Genomic DNA, 25,948 nt, shown 5'->3' on the forward strand with positions numbered 1-25,948 from the left:
ATTTCTTATGTTCTTATGTTAAGCATGCAGTTGCAGCAGGCGGTTAAGATGGCAAATGGTATGTTGGCCTTCATAGCGAGAGTGTTTGAGTACAGGAGCAAGGATGTCTTGCTGCAGTTGTACAGGGCCTTGGTGAGACCACATCTTGATTATTGTGTGCAGTGTTGGTCACCTTATCTGAGGTAGAATGTTCTTGCCATGGAAGGAGTGCAGTGAAGATTCACCAGGCTGATACCTGGGATGGCAGGAATGGCGTATGAGGAGAGATTGGGTCGATTGGGCTTGTACTCGCTGGAGTTTAGAAGAATGAGAGGGGATCTCATCGAAACTTATAAAATTCTAACATGACTAGACACACTAGATGCTGGAAGGACGGTCCCGATGGTCGGGGAGTCCAGAACCAGAGGTCACAGTCTAAGGATAAAGGGTAAGCCATTTAGGACAGAGATGAGGAGAAATTTCTTTACCCAGAGAGTGGTGAACCTGTGGAATTCTCTACCAAAGAAGGCAGTTGAAGCCAATTCATTAAATATTTTCAAGAAGGAGTTGAATATATTTCTTAAGGCTAAAGGGATCAAGGGATATGGAGAGAAGGCAGGAACAGGGTACTGAATTTGGATGATCAGCTATGATCTCATTGAATGGTGGTGCAGGCTCGAGGAGCCGAATGGCCTACTCCTGCTCCTATCTTCTATGTTTCTATATGCAGCCTTTACCTGTGGTGTGACCAACTCATTAAACGTGCTTTCCACGATGTCCTCAGCATCGCGAATGCTCCAGTATGTATCCATTCGCAGCTCCAGCACCGCAATGCGGTCTGCCAGTAGCTGCAGCTGGATACACTTCCCGCACACATGGTCGTCAGGGACACATGAAGTGTCCCTGATTTCCCACATAGTGTAGGAGGAGCATACCACGGCGCCGAGCTGTACTGCCATGACTTACCCTTTAATTAATTCAAATTAAATTAAATCAAATCAATCCCACCAATTACTCTATAATTAAATGATATACTCAAGGGCCCTTGTTTACAAGCAGTCCCAGCTACACAACAGAGACCTTAGAAACTATAATCCAAAAAATTTAAGTTTGGAAAAAAGCAAGAAAGAGAGAAATACTCACCAACCAATCACTTACCTGCTTTCTGGTGATGTCACACTTAGATTACTTTTTACTTCTCTCTCTCCTCTCGCAGGTCCGCCTCTCCCGCTCTCGGAGCTCGGTTTAATTCAGCCTCTCCCGCCTCTCCTCTCGCAGGTCCGCCTCTCCCGCTCTCGGAGCTCGGTTTAAATCTTGGGATGTGGGCGTCGTTCGCAAGAGCACCATATATTGCCAATCCCCAGTTTCCCGTTGAGAAGGGGGCGGTGAGTCGCCTTCTTGAACTGCTGCAGTCCATGTGGTGAAGGTACTCCCACAATGTTGTTCGGTAAGGAGTTCCAGGATTTTGACCCAGCAACAATGAATATGTCTCAGTCAGGATGGTGTGTGACTTGGAGGGGAACTTGGAGATGATGGTGCTCCCATGCACCTTCTGCCCTTGTCCTTCTAGGTGGTGGAGGTTGCGAGTTTTGGAGGTTCTGTCAAAGTTCTGGTCGAGTTGCAGATGTATAAAGTTCCTTTCCTTCGACCCCTCCCACTCCCACCTCTCTCTCACTCCTCCCATTGAGGCCAGAGTCGTGTGTAGGCCCAGACCAGGTGGCGAATTCCCTTCCCTGAGGGACATTAGTGAACCAGTTGGATTTTTATGACAATCCAGCAGCTTTCATGGCCACTTTTTTTTCATGCCGGCCCCACAAATGACCAGGTTCATTGAGCTCAATTTCACAACCTCCCTTTGTTTTCTTGTGGGTTCTCTCTCATGCTCCCTATTTTAAATTAATTTTACAGGGCATTAGAAGGGGAGGATTTACAGACTGTAAGCTCAAACCAAACATCACATCAAGATCTGACAGAGTCACTCGACTCATCGGATCTGAATATCACCGGCCTCAGAACATGGAAGCAAAAAGCACCATTCGCAGCAGAGAGAAACTGTACACGTGTTCTGTGTGTGGACGAGGCTTCAGCCGATCCTCTGGCCTATCGAGACACAAGCACAGTCACACCGGGGAGAGGCCGTTCACCTGCTCTGAGTGTGGGAAGGGTTTCGCTTATTCATCTCACCTACTGAAACACCAGCGAGTTCACACTGGAGAGCGGCCGTTCACCTGATCGTGTGTGGGAAGGGATTCACTCAGTCATCCACCCTGCTGAAACACCAGCGAGTTCACACTGTGGCGAGTCCATTCACCTGCTCTGAGCTTGGTAAGGGATTCACTCAGTCATCCGACCTTCAGACACACCAGCGAGTTCACACTGGGGAGAGGCCGTTCACCTGCTCTGGGTGTGGGATTGGATTCAGTCGTTCATCCAACCTGCTGACACACCAACTTGTTCACACTGATAAGAGACCTTTTAAATGTTCTGACTGTGAGAAGAGATTTAAAAGCAAAACGCATCTGCTGAGACACCAGCGAGTTCACACTGGGGAGAGATCGTTCTCCTGCCCTGTGTGTGGGAAGAGATTCACTCAGTCATCCAACCTGCTGAATCACCAGCGAGTTCACCCTGATGAGAGACCTTTTAAATGCTCGGACTGTTAGAAGTGCTATAAAAGTTCTGGGGAACTGACATGCCATCAACGTGTTCACACTGACGAGAGACCGTTCAGATGCTCTCACTGCGGGACTGGGTTCAGGCGATCATCTGAACTCACTGTACACCAGCGAGTTCACACTGGGGAGAGGTCGTTCACCTGCTCCATGTGTGGGAAGGGATTCACTCAGTCATCCCACCTGCTGAAACACCAGCGAGTTCACAAGTGACTGCAGGGGTTGGATTCTGCTGTTACTGCTGCTGTTAATCATATCTAGGACTGAACCATGTTCATTCTGACAGTTGGGGTTTGTTTCTGCTGATGTTAATAGCTCCTGTAACTGGGCTGGAGTTTAATATTCTGGATAGATGTCAAATAAACCAGCTTTGCTTTAAACACATTGTTGTAGATTTATGTCTTTCCCACCTGAGTGTTTAGCATCACCTGGCTGGAGCTCAGGAAGGACAATCTGGGGGAGGATCGTACGGCGGGAACAGAACTTCAGCCTGGACACAGTCCTTCAGGGCCACACTGAGAGGGGCAAACGGCACTTTGGTCTTTCTCGTCTCTCTTCACTGACAGCAAAGTCGCCGTGTGGGTTAATATCGAGGCGTGTGAGAAATGTGTCCCAGCCGCTCTCTGCCATGGTTCAGAGCTATGTATGGAACAGAAGGCTCCTTTAAGAATGTACCCCAGTGCTTTTTTTTAATGGCCTTATTAATGTGTGTCGCTACTTTTAGTGATTTGTGTATCTGTATCCCGGGATCTCTCTGCTCCTCCAGCCCATTTAGACTCGGGGAAAATTTCAGTGATGCCCCCTTTGGGTTGCTAACGTCGCCGGGCTAATTTTAGCGCCCCAAAAAAGTCCGCCCCTGTGCATTAAATTCAGTGATAGCGCCCCAAGCAGGGAATAGATAGGCATTTCTGCGGCCGCAAACGAGACTCCAGGATGGTATGTTGCCTCCTTGGTGCAAGGGTCAAGGATGTCTCAGAGCAGCTGCAGAACATTTTGGAAGGGGAGGGTGTACAGCCAGTTGTCGTGGTGCATATAGGTACCAACGATATAGGTAAAAACCGGGATGCTGCCAAGGTCCGCGCATGCTCAGCTCACCTTCCATTGTTAAAGGTCAGGCCCCGCCCCTCACACACTCCGATTGCTTGGAGGACCCGCCGCCCGCTCGCTGCTCCAGCCCCGCCCCGCTCTTCCTATTGGTCCGGAGCTCCCACCAATCACCCGGACAGATAGTGAGCTGAGCATGCGCGGACCTTGGCAGCAGCTGGTGACACATCAGGTGAGAGAGCTCAGGGAGCGGGTTAATGAACCCCAGGGGAGGCTGCGAGATTCTCAGGAGCTCAGCTCTGCTCGGTGCTGTGTGAACGGGCTGCTCCACACCCCGGCTGCTCACGGGGAATGCCAGTGTGGAGGGCCCAGTGCAGAAGGCCCAGGGTGGAAGACCCAGAGGAGAGTGTCCTAGGCGGGAGGCCCAGCACGGAGGACCCCAGGCGGGGGGCCTAGGGCGGAGCGGCTGGTCGACAGAGGCGGAGTCGGGAGATGCTGTGGGTGAGCATGCTGCATGGTTTCTAAAGTTGAAGAACGGTCTCCGACCTGAATGAGTTCCAGCGGCCCCGTCTGTGCTCCGTTTCGTGGCAGCTGTGAGGCTTTTTCTCGGTGAAGGGGGCCGGTTTGTGCACTGCCATTTTGGTGGAGGAAAGACAGACTGTTCCTATCTATAGTATGGTGCTTGAGCGGCCATAAGATGCAAAAAGAGAACGGAATAATAGTAAAAAAGGAAAAAAGGAAAATAAAAGGACGACAAAAGGCAAAACAAAGTAGTATCGGCAAGGAATAATGAATGTCTGGATGGCTGGGTCCTGTGAGTGATAACAGCAAGAAGAAGGAAATTTGAGTAGTGGTTTTCTTCTTTTACGGGATTTGAGAAAGTGGTCGGCTTCTTTTCTGTGGAAAGGTTGAAGATCCTGGACAAGGATCATGACATTATATGGTTGGATAATATTAAGTGAAAGCGAGGAGTTATTAGAGTGCCAATAGGACTGGCGTAGAACTGGTATTGACTTGTTTTGTTGAAGAAGTTTCAGGTTCTGGTTAAAAGTATTTACTTGAAGTTTTAATTGATTTCTGATATGGTTATGGGACTTTGTATATTGTGGTGTTATTTAGTGTTAAAGCCTTCCACAATGTACGAATGAACGAACGCTCTCGTGAATGCACGCATGCGGACACAAATAATATGCAAGCACACACGCATACACAATGGAACTTACGTTCGACCGAATGACGTGCCCTCGCTCCCCAGGATGAAGGCCGGCTTGGTGAGCGTGAGGCCTGCCAGGACGGATGGACGAACGCACGCATGCACGCAGGTAGACAAATGACACGCACGCACGCAGACATGCACAATGGAATTTACGCTTGAGCGAACGAACGAACGAACGGAGGAATGAATGACTGAATGATTGAGCGATGCCAGTAGGACTGGCGTATACGGGTTCTTTCATTTCTTGGTTTATTAAATAGTGGCAGTTTGTACTGTAAACATTATTGATTTACCTGTAAAAATGTATTATTGTATTTATATTGTTGACCATAAAGCTGTTTTTGAGGTTTTTTTATGTGGTCAATGAATGTAATGGATTTATTATGTAATTGATGAGTTGTAACAAGTACTACCATATTTAAATAAATATGTTTGACTCAAAAAAAAAACCCCGGGGGGGACGCGGGCTACACACACACCGAGTGCGGCCCCAGGCCCCATTATTAAAACACTCAACATTACCCGCCTCCCCACAACTACCCGCCAGTTTAAGACACAAACTCCGGGACAACCAGGAAATGCTGGGAAATCCCCAGCGAGTCAGGGAGCGTCTGTAAATGGAGGAGAAATGGTGATTGGTCAGGGAGTGTCTGTAAATGGAGGAGAAATGCTGACTGGTCAGGGAGCGTCAGTAAATGGAGGAGAAATGCTGACTGGTCAGGGAGCGCCTGTAAATGCAGGAGAAATGGTGACAAGTCAGGGAGCGTCTGTAAATGGAGGAGAAATGGAGACAGGTCAGGGAGCATCTGTAAATAAAGGAGAAATTATTCATTATTTTGGGGTTTGGTTTGTGTGAATAAATATATCACTAGTTTCAATTAGATTCTTTTCTGTGTCCAGCTCCTGTAAATACTGGCTGGAAAGGGGCCGGACTCTCAGGAGGCTCCACACCGCTGGCTGCTTGTGTGTCAGTGATCTCCCATCAGATTAATGTGCTTCTGTTGTGTGTGTGTTTAATAAAGTGCCCGAAGCAGTTCATAAGGTGGGGAACCAGTGAGTGTAAGCGAGGAAAATCTGGATGGTAAAACAGAACCAGCAGACTCAGGCGTTAATCCCAGATCAATAGTTTATTACGAGTGCACACAGGAGAACCACCTCAGCCAACCCCAGCTGGAGGCTCCGTTCTCAGAGGAAAAGTGACAATACAGATTAGTTTATACAGTTTATTAGACAACACCCACTTATTACTAATGGGAATATTGATACTTCATTGGTTTACATGGTTAATCAATCAACTACTAAGCCTGTCCTTCGAACTCGAGTACCCCCTGAATACGTCAGTAAGAAGCTTGTCGACTGTAGGAGGCTTCATATTCATGAGCTATCTCTTTTGTTATCAGTATGGGAAAGTATTTTCCAGCAGAGACATGGCTAGCTGGATACAAAGCCACATTGAATTATGCAGCTGGCTGACTACTTCTTCAAGGCCTTATTTGCTGCTGCTTCTTAATCGTGCCTTTGTATTCTTATCTCTTCCAAGAAGAGGCTCTTTCTAAACAGTTACCAGGTTGTAATTACAAGCAACATTTCAGAATGTCAGCTAATTTCTATTTATGTTAGTTTAAAAGGGTTAATATAGCCAAGTATCCCATGGTGCTTTGCGTTTGTTTTCCAGCTAACAAGACTAAATGGTGCCTTTCAGATAGTTTTATACCGGTCGAATATTGAGGACCCCTTTATATCCCTTAAACCAAATTTTATCCTAACAATCCCCCCTTTTGGCTCTTGGCTAAGCCATATCCGTCACCTATATGCAGGATGCTGTACCTCATCTTAACCAGGTTCCCTTCGGGGTGGCCACCAGTCCGGGTGGAAGAGAGGCAGAACATCTGATAGTCCTATCAAACTATGATTGTCTCCCCTTTTATATGCACCTTACCCCGGTATATACTACTCCCGGTACCTCTCAGACGTGTCCTTTGTTGAGGTCAAAGAGGCACTGGGGACATTCTCACCCAGTCTCTGCTTTACTGCCTTAGCCAACTTTTTCATCCTCTGCCTACGACATTTATTACAGGCCATGAAAATCAAGAAGCACATTACAACAAACTGCACTACTACTAATATATGTGAAATTAATCTAATCCAAGAATGGATCTGTATATTCAATCCCCAACTCCAAAGGTCATCCCACCAAGTGGTGACTTTAATTTGATCAATGTCATGCTTAATGTTTTTATTGTTCTGTTGTAGGTTATAATAAACCTTCTGGGAGAGGCATATCTCCATTTGCAATACTTTCAAGTGTTCAGGCAACGGGGGTATCGGATACCCAAACGTTTCCTGATAGTCTTTTAAGTCTTTCCTGATATCTTCAGAAACTTGTAAGGTGGTGAAGTTATGCTGGTGTATCTCCACCAATTCCTCGTGTCCAATCCGTACCGGGATTTCAGGAGTGAAGCAGAACTCTGAACTTGGAATATCACAAGTTAGATTGGCATATTTAAAAATTTTCAAATTAGTTGTAACACAATATTCACCCTTTCCGGCGTATGCCACTTGAGTGGGTTTTAAATCCGCCTCTAGGGCTTCCATGGTACAATTAATATCCTGATTGGTACCAGGAGTGGGGTAATATTAACTTAACATTAAGAAACTTAAATTTAATAATGTCCAGTATCTTCAAATTTCATACTAAAGTTGTTGCTTGGTGAACGTAAACAGCTGTCAGTGGAAAGGGTTAACTCCTTTGCAGGCTTTTGAAGGTGGAGCAAAACATTATCAGCCTTGCGCAATTGCATCACTTCACGTAAATAAAAAAAAAACATTCCCGATCGAAAAAGACAGTTCTGTTTTCACACTTTAAATAAACACAAACACTTGGGCTTCATTGGTCAGATTCCCTTTCTCAGCTGCCCGCTTGGCTGCCTCGTCTGCCCATGCATTGCCCTGTTTCTTGGATTGCTTTAATTCATGGTCGGGGCCCCAGTCCACCAGCTCCTGGGATGGTTTCCCCCCTTTGATCAGCTAGCTTTCCCCTTGGTCCTAGTGCTTCTCACATCTGTCTTTGGGCATTTGTCTCTTCCCTTGTGTTATTATGTATCCTAGGTAGATTTCTTCGCCCTTCCCTACCTGTACCTTTCTAGGGTTTAACTTTAGTCTCACGTTTTGTAGGGCTCCCAGTACCATAGTCAATCAAATATTGTAGAGGGACCTGCCACTATCGGATGTTCTCACGGAGCGGAGTTATCTTATTCAATTCGGACTACACCAATCCACACCCCGTGGCCACAATGAAAGTCCAGCTTCAATAGGTTAACCCACCTCACAACTCCAATTCAATCCAAACCAATCCCCCTTTCAACCGATCAGTATCACTTGGAAAAGAAAGAAGGAAGCCATTTCAACAAAGAAACAATCACTCATGCCCTGCAAACATTCACATTCAAATTCATTTTCTTCCAGGCACACCGGCAACTGTAACGTCAAGGCCGAAGCCCATCCTCTGCATCAACAATGAACAGACAAAACAAAACAAAATAGCACATTCTTGCAGAAAACAGTAAATTATGTCATATTTCTTATTGTCCTTTCTTCAGATGTCTTTCCAAAATACTATAAAATCATTGAATATAACTGGAGAAAAATTAGTTTTTCAACATTTACACAAATCAAATCAAACTGCTTTGGAAGATTTCACCATAGCAACCACAACTCCAAGATTAAATCTTAGACTGGAACTTAATCTTTTGTCAAACAAATTGTTTTTGTTCTTCTCAGTTTTTTACACACCAGCTTAACTTAAATTAGTTCAAAGTTTTTTTTTTCAATTCTGGGGGCACAATCTTATTCGCACATTCTTAAAACTTCCAAAATCCAAGACAAGACAAAAGGGTTAAATGCTTTTAACACAGAGAAGTGGGAGGAGCTAAAACACACAACAGACATTTTTCTTTTTTTTTAAGGACAGATTTTTAGACAAAGGAATATTGTAACTTCTTAAACATTCACAGCCAGGAAAACGTTCACACTCCAACACACACCTTCACACACACTGAAATTCCAGCATATTCTCAAGGTTCCTTTCACTCAGCAAATCCTGTATCTCATTTGCCCCGGCACAGACGTCAATAACCTCCATGTCGGCAAAACCCTAAAAAAAAAAATTTTTTAATCGGTGACTCAGCAGCTTTGCCTGGCTTTCCAAATATCTGGTTTTTTTCTTGCTGAGTTTTCAAATTGGTTAGCCTGCAAATGAGATCTTTTCCCTTCTTTATCTCTGCATCCTTTTTAGGCATTCTATATAACTTCTGACTTACTTCTCAATAGTTCTTATGTTACCCTATCATTCACTCACACACACTTATTTTGCGCACACTCACTCGTCACGGGATCGCGATTCTGGTTCTTATGTTACCCTATCATTCACTCACACACACTTATTTTGCGCACACTCACTCGTCACGGGATCACGATCCTGTGGTGTTTAGTTCCCTACACCTACTTGATCCTGGCCGTCACGTGGGACTACATCCTCTTAATTCAGGCTCAGGCTAGGTGTTTGAGATAGTGCACCACCCTTGTCCGTGTCGATCACCCCGTGACTCTCAAGGATCCAATCTTATGTTTCATCGGAACGACGACACAAAACTTATACTCTGGACAGACAAACACTTATGCTCTAAGCAGACAAACACTTATACTCTGGACAGACAAACACTTATGCTCTAAGCAGACAAACACTTATACTCTGGACAGACAAACACTTATGCTCTAAGCAGACAAACACTTATACTCTGGACAGACAAGCACTTATGCTCTAAGCAGACAAACACTTATACTCTAGACAGACAAGCACTTATGCTCTAAGCAGACAAACACTTATACTCTAGACAGACAAGCACTTATGCTCTAAGCAGACAAACACTTATACTCTAGACAGACAAACACTTATGCTCTAAGCAGACAAACACTTATGCTCTAACTACCCTTTAATCCCGCCAGATCATCACCCGGTATTTAGTGTCGCGAGGACTCTCTATCCACAGAGAAACACCCTTTAAGCTCTTCTCCCCCGGCCCCTCCTGACTGTCGGCGATTTTTAACCTAGCGCTTCCCCCCCCCCGGCACTTTTCCCACCCAGCGCTTTCCCAACTACCGCTTTTCCCCTTAGCGCTCTTCCTGGCGCTTTTCCCCTTAGCACTCTTCCCGGCGCTTTCCAACCCGAGAGTTTCTAAACTCCTCGGGTCTGTTTGTACCCTAAAACGCGTCCTATTGATCCACACCTGGAGCCTGTTGCTCCTTCACTCGCTGTTCTTTGTACCACCGCTACCCCGATCCGCCTCGCGGTCTTCCACGTTAAGGGTGAATCTTATTGCTACTCACCCCTCCGTGTAGGTCATTGTGGAGGATTGATCAGCAGTCCGGTGGTATCCCACTTCTGACACCAAGCTGTAAGCGAGGAAAATCTGGATGGTAAAACAGAACTAACAGACTCAAGTGTTAATCCCAGATCAATAGTTTATTACGAGTGCACACAGGAGAACCACCTCAGCCAACCCCAGCTGGAGGCTCCATTCTCAGAGGAAAAGTGACAATACAGCTTAGTTTATACAGTTTATTAGACAACACCAACTTCTTACTAATGGGGTGTATACATGGGAATATTGATACTTCATTGGTTTACATGGTTAATCAATCAACTACTAAGCCTGTCCTTCGAACTCGAGTACCCCCTGAATACGTCAGTAAGAAGCTTGTCGACTGTAGGAGGCTTCATATTCATGAGCTATCTCTTACTCTTGTTATCGGTGTGGGAAAGTATTTTCCAGCAGAGACATGGCTAGCTGGATACAAAGCCACATTGAATTATGCAGCCGGCTGACTACTTCTTCAAGGCCTTATTTGCTGCTGCTTCTTAATCGTGCCTTTGTATTCTTATCTCTTCCAAGAACAGGCTCTTTCTAAACAGTTACCAGGTTGTAATTACAAGCAACATTTCAGAATGCCTTTGGTCAGCTAATTTCTATTTATGTTAGTCTAAAAGGGTTAATATAGCCAAGTATCCCATGGTGCTTTGCATTTGTTTTCCAGCTAACAAGACCAAATGGTACCTTTCAGATAGTTTTATACCGGTCGAATATTGAGGACCCCTTTACATCCCTTAAACCAAATTTTATCCTAACAGTGAGTGTAGAACTGAACCCATTCAGATTTAGCACCTTCAGGGGAGAGAGGGAGGGGAACCAGTGATTGTAGAATTGAAACCAGCCAGAGTCAGCACCTTCAGGGGAGGGGAGAGAGGGGAACCAGTGAGTGTAGAACTGAACCCAGCCAGAGTCAGCACCTTCAGGGGAGGAGAGGGAGGGGAACCAGTGAGTGTAGAACTGAACCCAGCCAGAGTCAGCACCTTCAGGGGAGTAGAGGGAGGGGAACCAGTGAGTGTAGAACTGAACCCAGCCAGAGTCAGCACCTTCAGGGGAGGAGAGAGAGGGGAACCAGTGAGTGTAGAACTGAACCCAGCCAGAGTCAGCACCTTCAGGGGAGGAGAGGGAGGGGAACCAGTGAGTGTAGAACTGAACCCAGCCAGAGTCAGCACCTTCAGGGGAGGAGAGGGAGGGAAACCAGTGAGTGTAGAACTGAACCCAGCCAGAGTCAGCACCTTCAGGGGAGGAAGAAAACTGGGAGCAGAGGAAAACATTTGGAGATTGTGCGATGGGTTTGGATTTCAACAGAGGGAGGAGGGAGAGTGTGTTGGACGGGGATTTACAGCTTTCGGGGAACAAGAAAGGAAAGAATGTTCCATAGAAACTAGAATTGTCTGTTCTGAATTTCTATCCTGCACTTACAGTGATGACTTTTGTAAACTCATTTTACAGGGTGTTAGAAGGGGAGGATTTGCAGATGGGAAACTCAAACCAAACATCATGTCAAGATCTGACAGAGTCACTCAATTCATCGGGACCCGAATATCATCGGCCTTTGAATGTGGAAAGAGAAATGTTTGTCTGTTCTGTCTGTGGGAAAAGATTTCAAACATCAGTGTGACTGGAAAAGCACCGAGACACACACACCCGAGTGAGAGTGATCCAGTGCACTGACTGTGGAAAGAGCTTTAACCAGTTACACAGCCTGAAAAAACATCACACCATTCACAGCGAGGAGAAACTGTACGCGTGTTGTGTGTGTGGACGAGGCTTCAACCGATCGTCCAACCTGAAGAGACACAAGGACACCCGCACCACAGAGAAACCGTGGAAATGTGGGGACTGTGGGAAGGGATTCAATTACCCATCCCAGCTGGAAACTCATTGACACAGTCACACCGGGGAGAGACTGTTCACCCTCTCCGTGTGTGAAAAGGAATTCACTCACTCATCTGCCCTCTGATCACACCAGCGAGTTCACAGTGATGAGAGACCTTTTAAATGCGCTGATTGTGGGAACTGCTTTAAAAGTTATGAGGGACTAATTCAACATCAGCGAGTTCACACTGACGAGAGACCGTTCAGTTGCTCTCTCTGTGGGAAGAGGTTCAGGCATTCATGCAACCTCATTGTACACCAGTGAGTTCACACTGGGGAGAGGCCGTTCACCTGCTCCGTGCGTGGGAGGGGATTCATTTGTTCTTCCCAACTTCTGAGACACCAGCAAGTTCACACTGGGGAGAGGCCATTCACCTGCTCTGTGTGTGGAAAGGGATTCACTCAGTCATCCCACCTCACTGAACACAAGCGAGTTCACACTGGAGAGGGCTCGTTCACCTGCTCCATGTGTGGGAAGGGATTCCCTAGGTCATCCAACCTGCTGACACACCAGCGAATTCACGATCAACTGCAGGGGTTGGATGCTGCTGTTATTGCTGCTGTTAATATCATCCAGGACTGAACCATGTTCATTCTCACAGTTCGGGTTTGTTTCTGCTGATGTTAATAACCCCTATAACTGGGCTGGAGTTTAATATTTTGATATGTCAAATAAATCAGCTTTGTATCAAACACACAGTGTATCAAGTCCTTCATTTCTCCAAGTTAAGAGGAGACTAATAGAGGTCCTGTTACATTTTTGGGCCTTTTCTCCTTTCTAACTCATTTCAGTTCTCATACCTTTGGTTATTCACATGGACAAGTCCCAGCTCGCCATACATTCCAGAGTGCCTCTCCTAGCCTTGGTATCCAGGGAAGGTATCGGTAACACACCCGGGATCACTAAATACAAAACCCAGTCTGTTAATCACTTTCAGCTACTGGGCTTAGCGTGTGTCCCACAGCATCTCTCTCACCTTCGATGTGTGAATAGAGCATCACGCCTCAGAACCTGGTTTTAAATTTGAATCCACTCAGCAAATGTATGTAACAAGTAAACACGTCACATCAGATAATGGACAAAAAGCCAGAGGGGAGATGAGACATTTTTCACTCAGTGAGTTGTTGTGATCTGGAATGCACTGTCTGAAAGGGGGTGGACGCAGATTCAATAGTAACTTTCAAAAGGGAATTGGATCTACTTAAAGGAAAAGTTTGTGGGGCTGTGGGGAAAGGGCCGGGGAATGGGATTAATTGGCAGCTCTTTCAAAGATGATCACGGCCCTATAAGGCAGGTCGATATTCACAGGAGAAAGGCTGATATCTAACTCCCCGAGAACAGAGAAAGATCCCAACTCTCTGGAAACACCTTGAATTCTTTCTAAAAGCCTTTCAAATGCTGACAGATTCCTTCCTTCTTTTGAAATTCCACTTCCGTGCGCCAGGGGGTGCAGGCAGTGCTGGGCACAGAGGGAGCAGCAAACCGGGTTCAGAGAGGTTTACCCTGAGATTTCTGATTGAACAGGTTAATAAGGCCGTTAAAAAAACAATCCAAGCGCTGGGCTTCATTTCTAGAGGGATAGAATTGAACAGCGGAGAAGTTCTGTTAAACTTGTATCGAACCTTGGTTAGACCACACTTGGAGCACTCTGCACAGTTCTGGTCTCCATGTTATCAAAGGATACAGAGGCACTGGATAGGGTGCAAAAAAGATTCACAGGGATGATTCCAGAACTGAGGGGATATACTTATCAGGAAAAACTGATCAGTCTGGGGCTGCTTTCTTGAGACCTAAGTAGCATGGATAGAGGATTGGTTAACGTGCAGAAAACAGAGGGTAGGGATAAACGGACCTTTTTCAGGTTGGCAGGCTGTAACTAGTGGGGTGCCGCAAGGATCAGTGTTGGGGCCTCAGCTATTTACAATCTACATTAATGACCCAGATGAAGGGACCGAGTGTAGTATCCAAGTTTGCTGATGATACAAAGCTAGGTGGGACAGTAAGCTGTGAGGAGAACACAGAGTCTGCAAAGGGAGATAGATAGACTAAGTGAGTGGGCAGTAAGGTGGCAGATGGAGTATAATGTGGGGAAATGTGAGGTTATTCACTTTGGTAGGAGGAATAGAAAAACTGAATACTTTTTAAATGGTGAGAAACTTTCAGATGTTGGTGTCCAGAGAGATTTGGGTGTCCTCGTGCAAGAAACACAGAAAGCTAGCATGCAGGTACAGCAAGCAATAAGGAAGGCAAATGGCATGTTGGCCTTTATTGCAAGGGGGTTGGAGTATAAGAGTAAGGAGGTCTTGCTCCAATTGTACAGGGCCTTGGTGAGACCACACCTGGAGTACTGTGCACAGTTTTGGTCTCCTTATCTAAGGAAGGATATACTTGCCTTGGAGGCGGTGCAACAAAGGTTCACTAGATTGATTCCTGGGATGAGAGGGCTGTCCTATGATGAGAGATTGTGTAGAATGGGCCGATACTCTCTGGAGTTTAGAAGAGTGAGAGGTGATCTCATTGAAACATACAAGATTCTGAGGGGGATTGACAGGGTAGATGCTGAGAGGTTGTTTCCCCTGGCTGGAGAGTCTAGAACTGGGGGCATAGTCTGAGGATAAGGGGTCGGCCATTTAGGACTGAGATGAGGAGGAATTTCTTCACTCAGAGGGTTGTGAATCTTTGGAATTCTCTGCCCCAGAGGGCTGTGAATGCTGAGTCTTTGAGTATATTCAAGGCTGAGATCGATAGATTGTTGGACTCGAGGGGAATCGAGGGATATGGAGATCAGGCGGGAAAGTGGAGTTGAGGTCAAAGATCAGCCATGATCTTATTGAATGGTGGAGCAGGCTCGAGGGGCCGTATGGCCCACTCCTGCTCCTATTTCTTATGTTTCTTATGATAGAGGTCTTTAAAATTATGAAGAGGTTTGATAGGGTGGTCGTAGAGCTGTTTCCTTCCGAGGGGGTGTCCAAAACTAGGGGCCATAAATATAAGAGAGTCACCAATAAATCCAATGTGGAATTCTTTACCCAGAGAGTGGTGAGAATGTGGGACTTGCTACCACATGGAGTGGTTGAGGTGAATAGCACGGATACATTTCAGGGGAAGCTCGGTCAGTACACGAGGGAGAAAGGAATAGAAGGATCTGCTGATAGGTTTGGATGAAGAGGAGAACATAAGAACATAAGAAATAGGAGCAGGAGTAGGCCAATCGGCCCCTCGAGCCTGCTCCACCATTGAATAAGATCATGGCTGATCTGATCCTAACCTCCAATCTACTATCACTCTACATCCCTCCCGAACCCATGTGATCTCCCGGGAGAGGAGCAGGAGGAGGCTCATGTGGAGCAGAAACACCGGCACGGACCAGTTGGGCCGAATGGCCTGTTTCTGTGCTGCAGACTCTCTGTAACTCTGTGAATTCCTCATCCCTGTGGGAGCTGATATTAGTCAAAAACTGCTTCTTGGGTATTTCTGACAGTCAATATTAGTGGAGACTGAACCAATCACACAGCTTGGTGTCAGATTGAATGATTCCTCTCTCCAGCCTGAAACCGATGAAACTTGTAACACTGAGGCTGAAATTCCACTGCCGTGTGCCGGGGGTGCAGGCAGTGCTGGGCACAGAGGGAGCAGCAAACCGGGTTCAGAGAGGGCGCGCTGGCTTTGCCCTTGACCTGGGCTTTCATTTGAGCATGTGTTGGGGCCCAGTGGGATTTCACTGCTCCGGGGCATTTCTGAGTGTGTCACAGGAACATTAGGAACAGGAGGAGGCCATTCAGCCCCTCGAGCCTGCTCCACCATTCAATTAGATCAGGGCTGATCCGTATCTTAACTCCATTTACCCGCCTTTATTCCATATCCCTTGGAACAATTACCTCACAAAAATCGATCATCTCAGTCTTGAAAGCTCCAATCGACCCCCTGCATCCACAGCCTTTTGGGGGAGAGAGTTCCACATTTCTACTACCCTGTGTGTGAAAAAGTGCTGCCTCATTTCACCCCTGAATGGCCGAGCTCTAATTTTAAGATTCTGGCCTCTTGTTCTTGATTCCAGCACCAGAGGAATCCTCCATGGCCTCCCCTCTCCTTATCTCTGTAAACTCCTCCAGCCCTACAACCTCTGAGATCTCTGCCCTCCTCCAATTCTGGCCTCTTGCACATCCCCGATTTTAATCGCTCCACCATTGGCGGCCGTGCCTTCAGCTGTCGAGGCGCCAAGCTCTGGAATTCCCTCCCTAAACCTCTCTGCCTCTCGTTCCTCCCTTAAGACATTCCTTAAAACCTACCTCTTTGAACAAGCTTTTGGTCATCTGCCCGAATATCTCCTCATGTGGCTCAGAGTCAAATTTGGTTGCTAACGTTACAGTGAAGCACCTTGGGATGTTTTACTGCGTTAAAGGCGTTATCTAAATGCAAGTTGTTGTTGTTACTCTCCAACCCCCTCACCCCAACTCCTCTTTCACCCCTACTCTCCAACCCCCCTCACCCCAACTCCTCTTTCACCCCTACTCTCCAACCCCCCTCACCCCAACTCCTCTTTCACCCCTACTCTCCAACCCCCCTCGCCCCAACTCCTCTTTCACCCCTACTCTCCAACCCCCCTCGCCCCAACTCCTCTTTCACCCCTACTCTCCAACCCCCCTCGCCCCAACTCCTCTTTCACCCCTACTCTCCAACCCCCCTCGCCCCAACTCCTCTTTCACCCCTACTCTCCAACCCCCCTCCCCCCAACTCCTCTTTCACCCCTACTCTCCAACCCCCCTCACCCCAACTCCTCTTTCACCCCTACTCTCCAACCCCCCTCGCCCCAACTCCTCTTTCGCCCCTACTCTCCAACCCCCCTCGCCCCAACTCCTCTTTCGCCCCTACTCTCCAACCCCCCTCACCCCAACTCCTCTTTCACCCCTACTCTCCAACCCCCTCACCCCAACTCCTCTTTCACCCCTACCCTCCAACCCCCCTCACCTCAACTCCTCTTTCACCCCTACTCTCCAACCCCCCTCACCTCAACTCCTCTTTCACCCCTACTCTCCAACCCCCTCACCCCAACTCCTCTTTCACCCCTACCCTCCAACCCCCCTCACCTCAACTCCTCTTTCACCCCTACTCTCCAACCCCCCTCACCTCAACTCCTCTTTCACCCCTACTCTCCAACCCCCTCACCCCAACTCCTCTTTCACCCCTACTCTCCAACCCCCCTCACCCCAACTCCTCTTTCACCCCTACTCTCCAACCCCCCTCACCCCAACTCCTCTTTCACCCCTACTCTCCAACCCCCTCACCCCAACTCCACTTTCACCCCTACTCTCCAACCCCCTCACCCCAACTCCTCTTTCACCCCTACTCTCCAACACCCCCTCACCCCAACTCCTCTTTCACCCCTACTCTCCAACACCCCTCACCCCAACTCCTCTTTCACCCCTACTCTCCAACCCGCCTCACCCCAACTCCTCTTTCACCCCTACTCTCCAACACCCCCTCACCCCAACTCCTCTTTCACCCCTACTCTCCATCCCCCTCACCCCAACTCCTCTTTCACCCCTACTCTCCAACCCGCCTCACCCCAACTCCTCTTTCACCCCTCCTCTCCAACCCCCCTCACCCCAACTCCTCTTTCACCCCTACTCTCCAACCCCCCTCACCCCAACTCCTCTTTCACCCCTACTCTCCAACCCCCCTCACCCCAACTCCTCTTTCACCCCTTCTCTCCAACCCCCCTCACCCCAACTCCTCTTTCACCCCTCCTCTCCAACCCCCCTCACCCCAACTCCTCTTTCAGCCCTACTCTCCAACCCCCCTCACCCCAACTCCTTTCACCCCTACTCTCCAACCCCCCTCACCCCAACTCCTCTTTCACCCCTACTCTCCAACCCCCCTCACCCCAACTCCTCTTTCACCCCTACTCTCCAACCCCCCTCACCCCAACGCCTCTTTCACCCCTACTCTCCAACCCCCCTCACCCCAACTCCTCTTTCACCCCTACTCTCCAACCCCCCTCGCCCCAACTCCTCTTTCACCCCTACTCTCCAACCCCCCTCACCCCAACTCCTCTTTCACCCCTACTCTCCAACCCCCTCACCCCAACGCCTCTTTCACCCCTACTCTCCAACCCCCCTCACCCCAACGCCTCTTTCACCCCTACTCTCCAACCCCCCTCACCCCAACTCCTCTTTCACCCCTACTCTCCAACCCCCCTCGCCCCAACTCCTCTTTCGCCCCTACTCTCCAACCCCCCTCACCCCAACGCCTCTTTCACCCCTACTCTCCAACCCCCTCACCCCAACTCCTCTTTCACCCCTACTCTCCAACCCCCCTCGCCCCAACTCCTCTTTCGCCCCTACTCTCCAACCCCCCTCACCCCAACTCCTCTTTCACCCCTACTCTCCAACCCCCTCACCCCAACTCCTCTTTCACCCCTACCCTCCAACCCCCCTCACCTCAACTCCTCTTTCACCCTACTCTCCAACCCCCCTCACCTCAACTCCTCTTTCACCCCTACTCTCCAACCCCCTCACCCCAACTCCTCTTTCACCCCTACCCTCCAACCCCCCTCACCTCAACTCCTCTTTCACCCCTACTCTCCAACCCCCCTCACCTCAACTCCTCTTTCACCCCTACTCTCCAACCCCCTCACCCCAACTCCTCTTTCACCCCTACCCTCCAACCCCCCTCACCTCAACTCCTCTTTCACCCCTACTCTCCAACCCCCCTCACCTCAACTCCTCTTTCACCCCTACTCTCCAACCCCCTCACCCCAACTCCTCTTTCACCCCTACTCTCCAACCCCCCTCACCCCAACTCCTCTTTCACCCCTACTCTCCAACCCCCCTCACCCCAACTCCTCTTTCACCCCTACTCTCCAACCCCCTCACCCCAACTCCACTTTCACCCCTACTCTCCAACCCCCTCACCCCAACTCCTCTTTCACCCCTACTCTCCAACACCCCCTCACCCCAACTCCTCTTTCACCCCTACTCTCCAACACCCCTCACCCCAACTCCTCTTTCACCCCTACTCTCCAACCCGCCTCACCCCAACTCCTCTTTCACCCCTACTCTCCAACACCCCCTCACCCCAACTCCTCTTTCACCCCTACTCTCCATCCCCCTCACCCCAACTCCTCTTTCACCCCTACTCTCCAACCCGCCTCACCCCAACTCCTCTTTCACCCCTCCTCTCCAACCCCCCTCACCCCAACTCCTCTTTCACCCCTACTCTCCAACCCCCCTCACCCCAACTCCTCTTTCACCCCTACTCTCCAACCCCCCTCACCCCAACTCCTCTTTCACCCCTTCTCTCCAACCCCCCTCACCCCAACTCCTCTTTCACCCCTCCTCTCCAACCCCCCTCACCCCAACTCCTCTTTCAGCCCTACTCTCCAACCCCCTCACCCCAACTCCTCCTTCACCCCTACTCTCCAACCCCCCTCACCCCAACTCCTCTTTCACCCCTACTCTCCAACCCACTCACCCCAACTCCTCTTTCACGCCTACTCTCCAACCCCCCTCACCCCAACTCCTCTTTCAGCCCTACTCTCCAACCCCCTCACCCCAACTCCTCTTTCACCCCTACTCTCCAACCCCCTCACCCCAACTCCTCTTTCACCCCTACTCTCCAACCCACTCACCCCAACTCCTCTTTCACCCCTACTCTCCAACCCACCTCACCCCAACTCCTCTTTCACCCCTACTCTCCAACCCCCCTCACCCCAACACCTCTTTCGTCACTACTCTCCAACTTCCCTCACCCCAACTCCTCTTTCACCCCTACTCTCCAACACCCTCACCCCAACTCCTTTCACCCCTACTCTCCAACCCCCCTCACCCCATATGCTCTTTCACCCCTACTCTCCAACCCCCTCACCCCAACTCCTTTCACCCCTACTCTCCAACCCCCCTCACCCCAACTCCTCTTTCACCCCTACTCTCCAACCCCCTCACCCCAACTCCTTTCACCCTGCTCTCCAACCCCCCTCACCCCAACTCCTCTGTCACCCCTACTCTCCAACCCCCCTCACCCGAACTCCTCTTGCACCCCTACTCTCCAACTCCCCTCACCCCAACTCCTCTTTCACCCCTACTCTCCAATCCCCCTCACCCCAACTCCTCTTTCACCCCTACTCTATAACCCCCTCACCCCAACTCCTCTTTCACTCCTACTCTCCAATCCCCTCAACCCAACTCCTCTTTCACCCTACTCTCCAACCCCCTGATCCCAACTCCTCTTTCACCACTACTCTCCAACCCCCTCACCCCAACTCCTTTCACCCCTACACTTCCACCCCCTCACCCCAACTCCTCTTTCACCCCTACACTCCAACCCCCTCACCCCAACTCCTCTTTCACCCCTGCTCCCCAGCCCCTGTCTCATCTTCCATTGACATCAATGGAACATACAATGACAATTGATCTGTCAGAATTTGACAGATATTTACAATGATTCTAGAGGCTTTCTTTATTCTCTCCACTCGAGGAGTGTGATAACAGACTTTCTCCTGTTAATATAGAGCTGGAGTATTGGGCAGTGATGTGTTTACTTATTCATCTTGTTGACTCTAAAGATTGAGTCTTGTGGTTTCAGACACCTGATAATCAAGCTCATAACAACAGATCGTCTTTCACTGACTTTATTAACAGCACTGCAAAAATACAGACAGAGTATAGTTACCCGATCCGGAGAACAGAGATAATACAGTGGATTCAGAGCTCTCTTCTCCCCAGGTCTGTTCTAACAAGCTGCGACTACACTGGCGATATTTATATTTAACTTGTTTACTACATTATTGACCTGGCCCTGCCCAAACCATAACCACAAGGATATCTGTCATTGTTCTGACTGTGACCACAAGGCTGTGTCACTAACACACACACACCCCGTTTCCTTGTTTCACATCTCCATACACAGACCATCTCTTTACACATCCCCTTTCTACACAATTGCAGCCGACATGAGCAAGGACGTGAGGCTCATTAAAAGACACACTCATTTCATGACAGCAAAGGTTACACTGGGACAAATCTTCAGTTATTTTCCATTACAGACAAAATGCAGAGCAGTCCAGCAGCACATGGCACCTTAACAGAGTCTCATCGGCCTACAATATAGAGCTGGAGGATTGGGCCCTGATCTGTTTACTTGTTCATCTCTTGTTCAATACATTTGCTGAGTGCATTTAAATTGAAAACCAGGTTCTGAGGCATGATTCTCTATTCACACATCGAAGGAGAGAGAGATGCTGTGGGTCACACACTAAGTCCAGTAGCTGAAAGTGATTAACAGACTGGGTTTTGTGTTTAGTGATCCCGGGCGTGTTACCGATACCTTCCCTGGATACCAAGGCTAGGAGAGGCACTCTGGAATGTATGGGGAGCTGGGACTTGTCCATGAGAGTAACCGAAGTTATGAGAACTTAAATAATCTATATTTAGACAGGAGAAAAGGCCCAAAAATGGAGCAGTCAGTATCAGGATATCAATTAATCTCTTATCTTGGAGGAAACAAATACTCGACACACTGTGTGTTTGAAACAAAGCCAACTTATTTGGCATTGATCCAGAATATTAATCTCCAGCCCAGTTATAGGGGTCATTAACATCAACAGAAACAAACCCCAACTGTCAAAATGAACAGGGTTCAGTCCTGGATGTGATTATCAGCAGCAATAACAGCAGAATCCAATTTTGGCAGTAACGTGTGAACTCGCTGGTGTGTCCACAGGTTGGATGCCTGAATGAATCCCTTCCCACACACTGAGCAGGTGAACGGCATCTCCCCGGTGTGAACTCACTGGTGTCTCTTTAGGTTGGATGAATCGCTGAATCTCTTCCGACACACAGAGCAGGTGAATGGCCTTGCCCCAGTGTGAACTCGCTGATGTCTCAGTAGGTGGGATGAACAAGTGAATCCCTTCTGATACACAGAGCAGTTGAACGGATTCTCCGCAGTGTGAGTGCGTTGGTGTGTCAGCAGATCATTGCTGCTTTTAAAGGTCTTCTCACAGTCAGAACATTTAAAAGGTCTCTTATCAGAGTGAAATTGCTGGTGTCTCAGCGGGGTTGATGACAGAGCGAATCTCTTCCCACACACGGAGCAGGTGAACATAATCTCACCAGTGTGAACTCACTGGTGCATAGTGAGGTTGAATGAACAAGTGAATCCCTTCCCACACACGGAGCAGGTGAATGGCTTCTCACCGGTGTGAACTCGCTAGTGTACCAAAAGTTGGGATGAACGAAGTAAACTCTTCCCACACACAGAGCAGGTGAATGGCCTCTCCCCAGTGTGAACTCGCTGGTGTTTAGTGAGGCCGGATGACTGAGTGTATCCCTTCCCACACTCTGAGCAGGTGAACGGCCTCTCCCCAGTATGAACTCGCTGGTGCGTAGTGAGGTTGGATGAACAAATGAATCCCTTCCCACACTCGGAGCAGGTGAATGGTCTCTCCCCAGTATGAACTCGCTGGTGCGTAGTGAGGTGGGATGACGCAGTGAATCCCTTCCCACACTCGGAGCAGGTGAATGGCCTCGCCCCAGTGTGAGTGCGCTGGTGTCTCAGTAGGTGGAATGATTCAGTGAATCTCTTGCCACACACAGTGCAGATGAATGGCCTCTCCCTGGTGTGAACTCGCTGGTGTCTCAGCAGGTAGAATGAATTAGTGAATCCCCTCTGACACATGGAGCAGATGAACAGATTCTCCCCAGTGAGAGTGCGTTGGTGTGTCAGCAGATCATTTCTTCTTTTAAAGCTCTTCTCACAGTCAGAACATTTAAAAGGTCTCTTATCAGAGTGAAGTTGCTGGTGTGTCATCAGGGTTGATGACTGAGCCAATCTCTTCCCACACACGGAGCAGGTAAATGGCCTCTCCCCTGTGTGAATTCGCTGGTGTACCAAGAGGTGGGATGAACGAGGGAACATAAGAACATAAGAACATAAGAAATAGGAGCAGGAGTAGGCCAATCGGCCCCTCGAGCCTGCTCCGCCATTCAATAAGATCATGGCTGATCTGATCCTAACCGCCAATCTACTATCACAGAACCATCTCCTGAATCTAACAGAATTAGACACACAAAATAGGAGCAGGATCAGGCTTCACGGCCCCTGGGCCCGCTCCGCTACCCACAGGGCCATGACCGATCCGAACCTAGACTCATGTCCAAATTCCTGCCCGCTCCCCGTAACCCTTAATTCCCTTTACTTCTAGGAAACTGTCTAATTCTGTTTTAAATTTATGTAATGATGTAGCTTCTACAGCTTTTTGGGGCAGCATATTCCATGGACCTACCACCCTCTGAGTGAAGTAGTTCCTCCTCATCTCAGTTTTGAAAGAGCAGCCCCTTATTCTAAGACTATGCCCCCTAGTTCTAGTTTCACCCATCATCGGGAGCATCTTCCCCACATCCACCTGATCCAACCCCTTCACAATCTTATATGTTTCAATAAGATCGCCTCTCATTCTTCTGAACTCCAATGAGTAGAGTCCCAATCTACTCAACCTCTCCTCATATGTCCATCCCCTCACCCCCGGGATTAACCGAGTGAACCTTCTTTGTACTGACTCGAGAGCAAGTATGTCTTTTCTTAAGTATGGACACCAAAACTGTATGCAGTATTCCAGGTGCGGTCTCACCAATACCTTGCACAACTGAAGCAATACCTCCCTATTTTTATATTCTATCCCCCTAGCAATGAAAGCCAACATTCCATTGGCCTTCTTAATCACCTGCTGCACCTGCATACTAGACTTTTGAGTTTCGTGCACCAGGACCCCCAGATCCCTTTGTACTTCAGTACTTTCCAGTTTCTTGCCATTAAGATAATAACTTGCTCTACGATTTTTCCTGCCAAAGTGCATAATCTCACACTTTCCAGTATTGTATTCCATCTGCCAAATCTCTGCCCACTTACTTAGCCTGTCTATGTCCCCTTGCAGGTTTTTTATGTCCTCCTCACTCACTACTTTCCCTCCCATCTTAGTATCATCTGCAAACTTTGATATGTTACACTCGGTCCCCTCCTCCAAATCGTTAATATAGATTGTAAAGAGTTGGGGACCCAGCACTGACCCCTGCGGAACACCACTAGTTACTGATTGCCAGTCTGAGAATGAACCATTTATCCCAACTCTCTGCCTTCTGTTAGATAGCCAATCCTCTATCCATGCCAGAATATTACCCCCAATCCCATGATTTTTTATCTTAAGCAATAATCTTTTGTGTGGCACCTTGTCAAATGCCTTTTGGAAGTCTAAATACACTACGTCCACTTGTTCCCCTTTATCCACCCTATATGTTACTTCCTCAAAGAACTCCAGCAAATTTGTCAAACATGACTTCCCCTTCATAAAACCATGCTGACTTTGTCCTATTAAATTATGATTATCCAAATGTCCTGTTACTGTCTCCTTAATAATGGACTCCAAAATTTTACCTACCACAGATGTTAGGCTAACCGGTCTATAGTTTCCAGCCTTCTGTCTACTGCCCTTTTTAAATAAGGGTGTTACATTAGCAGTTTTCCAGTCTGCCGGGACCTTTGCTGAGTCCAGGGAGTTTTAGAAAATTATTACCAATGCATCCACAATCCCTACCGCCACTTCCCTCAAGACCCTAAGATGTAAGCCATCAGGTCCAGGTGATTTATCCGCCTTGAGTCCCATTATTTTACCGAGTACCACTTCCTTAGTGATTTTGATCGTGTTTAGCTCCTCCTCCCCTATAGCCCCCTGTTTGTCCAGTGTTGGGATATTCTTAGTGTCCTCTACTGTAAAGACTGATACAAAATATTCATTCAGTGTTTTGCCATCTCCATATTTCCCACCATTAATTTCCCGGTCTCATCCTCTAAGGGACCAACATTTACTTTAGCCACCCTTTTTCTTTTTATATAAGTATAAAAACTCTTTCTATCTGTTTTTATATTTTTTGCTAATTTACTTTCATAATCTATCTTCCCTTTCTTAATCAATCTTTTTGTTATTTTTTGCTGTCTTTTAAAGTTTTCCCAATCCTCTATCCTCCCACTAGATTTGGCTACCTTATATGCCCTTGTTTTTAGTCGAATACTATCCTTAATTTCTTTACTTAGCCACGGATGGCTGTCTTTTCTTTTACACCCTTTTCTTCTCAGTGGAATATATATTTTTTGGAAGTTGTAAAATAACTCCTTAAATGTACACCACTGATCATGTATTGTCTTACCCTTTAATCTATTTTCCCAATCCACTCGACTCAATTCCACTCTCATACCTTCATAGTCTCCTTTATTCAAGCTTAGAATGCTTGTTTGAGATCCAACCTTCTCACCCTCTAATTGAATATGAATTCAACCATGTTATGGTCACTCATTCCAAGGGGATCCTTTACTAGGACATTTTTAATTAATCCTGTCTCGTTACTCAGGACCAGATCTAAGGTTGCTTGCCCACTGGTCGGTTCAGTTACATACTGCTCAAGAAACCCATCCCTAATACACTCAATGAACTCATCCTCAAGGCAGCCCTGCCCAATTTGATTTGTCCAATTAATATGATAGTTAAAATCCCCCATAATTATAGATGTTCCCTTATTACAAGCCTCAACTATTTCCTGATTGATACTCCGTCCAACAGAGTTGCAACTGTTCAGAGGCCTATAGACTATGCACACTAGTGTTTTTTTCCCCTTATTATTCCTTACCTCCACCCAAACTGTTTCATTATCCTGATCTTTTGACCCAATATCATTTCTCTGTA

The 25,948-nt window shown here is 47.8% G+C and overlaps 1 long non-coding RNA gene and 1 pseudogene across 1 annotated transcript; both read right to left on the reverse strand.

Moving 5' to 3' along the window:
• Nucleotides 1–23,025, reverse strand: part of LOC147119023 (uncharacterized) — a 53,361-nt pseudogene extending 30,336 nt beyond the window's left edge.
• LOC147119024 (uncharacterized) lies at nucleotides 6,024–10,519 on the reverse strand. The gene is made up of 2 exons (XR_015077979.1): nucleotides 10,297–10,519; nucleotides 6,024–7,384 (listed from the first exon to the last, which is right to left on the reverse strand). It is a non-coding gene; the product is annotated as an uncharacterized LOC147119024 (long non-coding RNA).
• Nucleotides 23,026–25,948: the final 2,923 nt, after the last annotated feature.

The sequence above is a fragment of the Somniosus microcephalus genome, chromosome 4, assembly GCF_052327205.1.
Source record: "Somniosus microcephalus isolate GS21.2 chromosome 4, FLI_Smic_1.0, whole genome shotgun sequence".
Classification (NCBI taxonomy): Eukaryota; Metazoa; Chordata; class Chondrichthyes; order Squaliformes; family Somniosidae; genus Somniosus; species Somniosus microcephalus.